Source organism: Octopus sinensis, linkage group LG3 (assembly GCF_006345805.1).
Source record: "Octopus sinensis linkage group LG3, ASM634580v1, whole genome shotgun sequence".
In the NCBI taxonomy this organism is placed as follows: Eukaryota; Metazoa; Mollusca; class Cephalopoda; order Octopoda; family Octopodidae; genus Octopus; species Octopus sinensis.
In genome coordinates this window covers 19,905,171-19,914,273 of record NC_042999.1, presented here as the reverse complement: position 1 = coordinate 19,914,273, position 9,103 = coordinate 19,905,171, and the positions used below count along the sequence as shown (strand labels likewise).

At 36.0% G+C, this 9,103-nt stretch overlaps 1 pseudogene; it reads right to left on the bottom strand.

Annotated features, from left to right (window-relative positions):
• Window positions 1-563: 563 nt before the first annotated feature.
• LOC115210020 lies at window positions 564-664 on the bottom strand (annotated as a pseudogene).
• Window positions 665-9,103: the final 8,439 nt, after the last annotated feature.

Below are 9,103 nucleotides of genomic sequence, written 5' to 3'. Positions count from 1 at the left end.
CGGCACGAACTTTCCGGACAACCCAATATTTCTCTGCCATTTGACTTTTATTAAATAAGAGTAGAACTCATTTTCCAGATTAATGAATGAAAAATAGACTTAAAGGTATTTTCTTGTTGCTGCTAATTTTAGGAATTTTGAATCTGCAATTCCATAACCTGATACCAAATTCAACTGAGGCCTGTCCAGTACAAATATGGCATGACCATAACTCTTTCTACCAAATGACTAATAAGATTCATTATGTTGCAGTATCTGTAATTTTAACTCTTCTATCTAGAATAAGGGTTAATTATTCCAATTGTGTTAGTCATTAGCAATAATCTAATTATTATTATCATCATCATCATCATCATCATCGTTTAACGTCCGTTTTCCACGCTAGCACGGGTTGGACGGTTCGACCGGGGTTTGGGAAGCCAGGGGCTGCACCAGGCTCCAGTCTGATCTGGCAGAATTTCTACAGCTGGATGCCCTTCCTAACGCCAACCACTCCACGAGTGTAGTGGGTGCTTTTTACATGCCACCTGCACAGGTGCCAGGGGGGTCCGGCATCGGCCTAAAAAAATATGGAACGCTTCACGAATTTGCGTGTCATCCTTGCGCAGGGGCCATGCTAATCTTCTCTGTATAGGTTCCAATTTTAGAATATGTACAGCCGTGCAATTAAATTAATTCTACCCTACCTCCGAGATTTCTAAAATCTCTGTTCTCATGTCCTTAAATCTTTTAATTAATATCTTTCATTTGATCTTCACAGAAAGATAAACCAAATGATGCCTGCATCAGCTTGAAGAGTCTTTGCATTACAATTTTACATTCTTTATTTAGAAAACTCACGTAGAGATATTCCCAGGTAATTTTATTTTAATTGTAATTAAAATCAAGAACACACACTGAGAATATCTTAGATGTAATTGTTCACCCTGTAAATTTTACATACATTCACATTTTCAGATCCTTCAATTAAACTTTTCTGTGTTTCTAAGTACATTATTGCAACCCGCCTTTGTGGTGATTCTTAGTTTAGCTGTGTAAAACTTGCTTCTTTTCCAACTTTACTCTTTTACTCTTTTACTTGTTTCAGTCATTTGACTGCAGCCATGCTGGAGCACCGCCTTTAATCGAGCAACTCGACCCCGGGAGTTATTCTTTTTGTAAGCCCAGTATTTATTCTATCGGTCTCTTTTTGCCGAACCGCTAAGTGACGGGGACGTAAACACACCAGCATCGGTTGTCAAGCAATGCTAGGGGAACAAACACAGACACACAAACACACACATATACATATATATATATATATACATATATATATATATACATATATACGACAGGCTTCTTTCAGTTTTCGTCTACCAAATCCACTCACAAGGCATTGGTCGGCCCGGGGCTATAGCAGAAGACACTTGCCCAAGATGCCACACAGTGGGACTGAATCGGGAACCATGTGGTTGGTTAGCAAGCTACTTACCACACAGCGACTCCTGCGCCTAACTTGTTTAATAATCCTGTTTATATGTTCCATGGAAAAAAGTGAATCTGTTGCATCTTCTCACTCAATGATATAAGCATTATAAAGTTATCACTTTCAACATCTAACACATCTATTATATTTACAATTTTATTTAGCAAAAGAATAACTTCACACCAGGATAACAATCATTACAAAAGAATTTACAGCAATGCTCTTTCCCCATGATAAGTCTAACTTCTACACCTTTCCATTGTGTTTATTGTACATTTTTGACCCTCTACACTGTGCTTCCATAGGTCCAAGTTCATACACAATGGTTAAGTTGAACTAAGGTTGTGGTAAGAAGACAGACTTTTTGAAAGGAGCTGCAGAATGGAATCTGACCTAAAACAGCATATTATTCCATAACTATTTCACAGCTAAGTGGCTAGAAGTAGGAAGGGTTTGGTTTACAACTAAAAAAAAGTACCTGTTGTCTATAGAAAATCATCCAAAAGAAGTTTACTTCCCAATCAGAAGGTCCATGGTTCAGTCCCACTAAATGGTGACTTGAACAAGTGTCTTAACAAGGCCTTGTGAATGAATTCAGCAGATAGAAACTGAAAGAAGCCCATTGTATATATATATATATATGTATATATATCACCATGGTCGGTACCAGGCTAGCAGATGTTGCTACACATCGCTGGTCACAATGCGCTTTGCATTGTTTTAGCCTTCAAATGACACCACCCCACTGGCTAAGTGAGCAGGCGAACAGAAGAAAGAGTGAGAGAAAGTTATCGTGAAAGAGTACAGTAGAGATCGCTAGCACCCCCTGCTGGAGCCTCGTGGAGCTTTAGGTGTTTTCACTCAATAAACACTCACAACGCCTAGTCTGAGAATCGAAACTGTGATCCTATGACTGCGAGTCCGCTGCCTTAACCACTGGGCCATTGTACCTCACACACGCACACACGTATGTATATATATATATATATATATATATATATATATATATATATATATATATATATATATATATTATATATATATATATATATATAATATATATATATATATATATATATATATTATATATATATATATATATATATATAATATATATATTATATATATATATATATATATATACACATATATATCTACAAATGTGTGACTTTGTGTCTGTGTATGTCCTCACTTTCACTTCGCAACTGTTAGAATGTTTACATCCCCATAACTTAGCAGTTCGGCAAAATGAAGACCAATAGAATGAGTATTTAGCTATAAAAAATACGTCCTGTCGTTGACAAAAATTTCTTCAAGGTGGTGCTCCAGCATGGCCATAGAGTTTAATGACTGAAAGCAGTAAAAGATATAAATGATAGATTGGTGGTAATTAGATGGAGAACCGTAAAACAAATTCTCAAATCAATTTTAAAACTTTTTCTGCCATACTGTATCTGCTTCACTAAATTTGTTTTTCCAACTAAACATTAAAGAATAAATCTGAAGTATGACTGATTCCCCATTCACTGAAGCCATTTTATGACTTATAACAATTACAGACCAGCCATTCACATTCTCTTGGTTACATATCACCAGTTATCTTTCACATTATTAGTTTTAGTTGTCTCACAAGTTTTCCGATTAATGCATAATTTGTTTCAACCCATCATATACACACTCCTACACACATGTAAACACATTCCGCTAACTGCTAGTCACTTTTCTGTCTATTGTTATCCCCTTTGGTCCTTTACTTTTTCCTAATTGACAAACCATCATCTTTGACTGCCAGGGAAAAATTTCTACTCCTAAAAACGACTGACTTGGCTATTGTTCAAATCGAATTCCGTAAAATGATTATCAAAATACAACTTCTTTAATAGAATATTTTCTCAGAAAATTTCCCTTCTTGTCTTTATTCTCTTATGACCTGCAATAACTCTGTAAACTACCTTTCATCTTTATTATTCTTGAGCAGTTTTAATGTATTTCTTATAACGTTTTTTCCCCCCGTTTCTTTTCACTTTCATAGAACTTCAATTCTCAGTGAAACATCTCAGTTCCAAGTAATCTCTTGACACAAAAATAAATTGCTTTCAATATAAAATTCATTAAACCTTTAGAAAAGAGGGAAAAAGTGTAAGTGTACAATATATAAGTAGTTTTGTTAGTATCTATAAGTAAACTAATTGGTTTTTAGTTCCAACGCAATATTGAATGTAGTTTTATCTTTGATCTAAAATTATTTTTCATTGATCTTGTAACTGATTTAGAATTGATGGAAATAAAGTTCTGCTAGTCCCCCAAACTACAAACATTATTTTGTTGGTAGAGCATCAAGTCAGCATTTTAAATTTTTCTATGTCAAATCTTTGTTTTCAACTCTTACAGATGTTATGGATAGCACCACACTATAAAATAACAATGATGAGTTTTGTATACTTTTTAGATATTATCGAAAACACGCAACACACATTTTTATATATACAAAACAAAAATCTAACAAAGAGGTAATATATTATACACAGACACCAGCCATTCATTGTATGGGAGAAAACTGACATACATGACAATGGTACGTGATGAAAATGATTCATAAGAACTTCAAAATAAGTATGAAAATACTTTTTGCCAACTTTATAGTAGCAAAAGAAAAAAAGGAACAGAAACAAAAAATAAAATGTTTCATAATCACAACATTTGCAAAATCTATACCAATTCCTCAAATCTCTGCCTTTGTTCCTCTTAATAGAGCATTCAAATAATATTTTCTTTAATGTAATTCTATTATGGAAATGTAAATGTTTTACGTGTGAACCTAGGAGCTGCACTACAAGGTCCTGTCCATGTAGTGGTGAGGTAGATTGGGTTCCTCAATGATCCTTGGGTGCCTCTGTGACCTTTGGGTGCCTCAATGAGAGCTATGACAGTGGAGAGCTGGCAGAAACGTTAGCACGCCGGGTGAAATGCTTAGCGGTATTTCGTCTGCCGTTACGTTGTGAGTTCAAATTCCGCCGAGGTCGACTTTGCCATTCATCCTTTCGGGGTCAATTAAACAAGTACCAGTTACGCACTGGGGTCGATATAATCGACTTAATCCGTTTGTCTGTCCTTGTTTGTCCCCTCTGTGTGTAGCCCTTTGTGGGCAATAAAGAAATATAGCAGTGGAGTATAAATTACTTTTCTCCAGAGGTAAAAATGGGTTTGTCAGAGCCAACACTGCTTAGTGAGAAAGAAATCATGATTACAGAAGCATCAATGACAATTCAAAACCAGGAAGAACTGGGGTGGGGTAGGGTGGGGTGTAAAAAAACCTATATAGTCAAGAACAGTGGAGAAAAGTCATTGATGGTCTATGCCCATTAAGGAGTAAAGAGCTTAATTAAGTAAACATTTAGGAGATGCAGGGGGAAAAGCAGGAGGGTATATTCCAGGTGTGCTAGGTGTGTGCTGCACACCCATCGAAAATGGAAAATTTATGTTATATTCCTGCTTGGAATTTGGTGGCATTGTGTGTGATAGGACACCCAGTACAGCATCTGTCCTATGCCACCGGGAAAAAGCTGATAATTTCTTACATAGAAGAAAATCTAATACTTTTTATGGAGGAGGAACTGTCAGTGATATGGATACGGGGGAAAATGCCTGGTATATATCAGGCTGAGTAAGCAACGTCATCACAATATATTTCAGCGAGGTAGAAATTTTATTCATCAAAGTAAGTACCATTAAAATCAACACACATTTTTGCCAAAGAGTTGCAAGTTTGTTTATTCTGGTAACATAAAAATCTAGAGTTCTGGAGCTGATGGACTCTTTTTCTATTCTTTTACTTGTTTCAGTCATTTGACTGCGGCCATGCTGGAGCACCCCCTTTAGTTGAATCAAATCGACCCCAGGACTTATTTTTTGTAAGCCTAGTACTTATTCTATTGGTTTCTTTTGCTGAACCGCTAAGTTACAGGGACCTGAACACACCAGTCTCTGTTGTCAAGCGATGTTGGGGGGACAAACACAGAAACACAACATATATACACACACATATATATATACATATATACGATGGGCTTCTTTCAGCTTCCGTCTACCAAATCTACTCACAAGGCTTTGGTCGGGCCGAGGTTTTAGTAGAAAACACTTGCCCAAGGTGCCACACAGTGGGACTGAACCCGGAAGCATGTGGTTGGTAAGCAAGCTACTTACCACACAGCCGCTCCTTTCAGCATTGGCTTGAGCTTTGAACTGCTTCTTTCGCAGGAAACCATTCAGGTGCTTGAAAAAGTGGTAGTCCGTAGGAGAAAGGTTGGGGAATAAGCTGGGTGGGGAAGAACTTTGTAGCCAAGTTCTCTCAACTTCTGGAGCATCATTAGTGAAACATGATGTCGAACATTGTCATTGTTATGGCCCTCTTCTGTTGACCAGTTTGGGATGGAGGAGTAGCAGTTTTTCGTTCATTTTGGCAATTTCAGAGCAATATGTTTCTGTATTAACGATTTTTCTGGGTTTTAAGAAGTTATAGCAAATGAATCTAGCAGCCACCAAAACCTTCTGTTTGGAGAACTCGGGTTTAGGAAAGGTTTTCATTACTTCCTTTTGGTCCAACCACTGCAAAGAACGTTTTTTTTTAAATCATTATTCAGAGTCCACTTTTCATTGCAAGTTACAATACGGTCAAGAAATGGATTGATCTGGTTATGGAGAAGAAGCAACGAGAACATTTCATGTTTGTGCATTTTCGCATTTTCATTCAAATCGTGTGGTACCCATTCTTTGAGCTTTTTTGATTTTCTGATCACATGCAAATGGTTGCAAGCAATTTTCTGGCTAACTTGAAGTTTTCTTTTGTCAGTTCTTGAGTGGTTTTACGTGGACCTTTCTCAACGACAGCCTTTAATTGACCATCATCGATGACAGATGGGCATCCACTATGCTCACAATCTTCAAGGCTCAGGTCTCCATTGCAAAATTGTTTAAATCATTTTCAAGCTGACCACTCACTGGTCATTTCCTCACCAAATGGTTTGTTCATATCGCGAGCAGTTTCAGCTGCTTTACGTCCTTTTTTGAAGTTGAATAGCAAAATTGCTCGAATATTGCACTTTAACAATTCCATTTTTTCAAATGATTGTAACGACGGTGGAAAACATATCAATGTTAATTTATTGATGCTTTTGGGCAAGTCTATGTCTGTATTATCGGACAATTGCAAAATAATGTTTAAAAAATTCAGAACTCTGCCCAAATCCGGTACAAATTCTTCATGGTTCAAAACGTTGCTTACTTTTCACTCAACCTGATATCTTAGAAAGAAATATTAACCACTGAAGAATTAGAACTCAGAAAATAAATAAAATCATTAAGTACTGCAAAGCATTTAACCAGACTAGTGATTCACAATCCTCTAAGTACATGTAATTAATTTTAATGGCTATCAAATCCTCAGCATATTTTGCACAAAACAATATTTATGAAATGTCTAGCACTATTTTGGAAAGCATATGGCGAAGTTGTGTAGTGAAAAACAAAAAAAAACAACAACAAAAAAAGGCTTAAGATGGTTAAGAATCGGAATTGTCTGCATCCTAATCATCGTTTTCTGACATGAGTGCCTTAACGTCAAACAAGCATTAGAAGAAATATTAATATGTCGACATAGAGATAATACTTTGTGTTATCAGGGCGGTAGTGCTGGTGGTGGAGGATAATAAATGTTTTTCAAATGTGTCTTGTGTCCTAAATAGCTAAGTGTGCATGCATGATTTGTGAGTGATATATATACGTATATAAATTATATTTCTGAAAGCACAAAAAGATATCAGCGAGCATTTTGTATTTACTATTGACCCTATCAAACACATGCTTGTCTACGAACAGTCCATAATGTTATCTGGATGATAGGATATATTTAATACATTCAGAAAAACCATCAGCAGAATACATCTCTTTTGTCCTGTGCTACATGGAATTCTTTCGTTATCTACAACTGGTTAAAAATTATTGAAGAATAAATGACAACATTAGATCTGAAACAAATGATATCGTTCCGGTTTCCTCTCATATGAGATTAGAATAGTTGATCTGTCCAGATAATAAAAAACCTGTTCTGTAGTTAAACATCAAATACTCATGTTATGTTGACAATAACCAAAGCAAGCAGCTAAAAAAAAATAATAATATGTAAACGCAGTGACGATGTTTGTTTTGTACAGATATACATTGTGCTTGTAACACAAGTCTACGAAGAGATTTTATCACAGACAGCTACACAGTTTCATGCCTTCTCATTATGTGCGTACATTTAATAACATACACAGATGGTAATTTTCTTTCAGTGCTGTTTCAATGGCACAAACCAATTTTTTACAGCCTTGCAAGCTTCTACAATACCAGTTAATGATTCATCCACTGGTTCCGATACGCCGAGGTAAAGATTTCGTTTAGTATGATACACAGATGTTGATCACAAAATATATATTTTCATAATTATAGAACGCTTGCCAATTTGTGTTGATATATGTTTCAAAGACACTTAAATTGGTTTAGTGTCTATCACATCTGTGGAATACAGGAACTGAACATCAACTGATACCTGATGGTAGGTACACAACTAAACAGTGTCTCTGAAATTAATAACGGAAACATGGATTCTATAATATATATATATGCATATATACATACGAATATATACATACATCTATACATACATACACACAAACACACGCGCACACACATATTCAATATGTGACCACGTGTGTATTGTTGGCTATTTTTCCCTCCATCTTCCCTTCCTTGGATCTTTCCTTTTTCTATGTTTCTGACGAAGAGCCCCGCTCGAAACGTTATATCCTCCTGCTTTATTTACTTCCTGAGCGTCCAATAACACTATACTTGTTCCATGTCCTCGCATTGTTGTGTTTTCTCTTTGTATTTTCAGGTTTGGATTAACTATATATATATATATATATATATATATATATATATATATATATATATATATTATATATATATGCATATGTGGGCACAGGATGTCATGAAATGTGTACAACAAAAAAATACGAAGTACGAGTACATGAAATATGAACTAATTTTTCGAACAACGAAAGACACAAATGGAAAACAAGACAAACAACATAAAGAACGACCCTTCATCAGTTGTTGGCTGTTGTATACTCGTGTATTTCGAGTATTTAACAACAATATATGCTTTCGATAAAACAGTTATTCCTGCAAAGCAAATAAAATGAAATTTGGGATTTTGCAGAAGGTCGAAATTGGTAACACAAACAGGACAGTGAAAAAAAAAGGAAGGGCTACGAGGTAGCGAACGCGTAAATCAAGCTTGGAGAGGAGACAGAGTAGAACATGTCTTCCTTGTTCCAGCTACAATGTAGAGAAAGAAACACAAGTTAGGAGAAGAAAGAAAGATGGCCGATGATCACGTGGAAACCACGTGAGCAAGGGAGAAGGAGTGAAGGAGAGAGAGAGACAAAGTAATAGGATAGAATAGTGGGAGAAGAGGAGGTAAAAGAATAAGAGAGAAAAAGAGAGAAACACGAAAGAGTAAAAAGATCGTATAGAGTGCGCATCATAATTAATAAGATAAAACCTACTTGGAAGCGGATGCGTGGCATTCAGTCA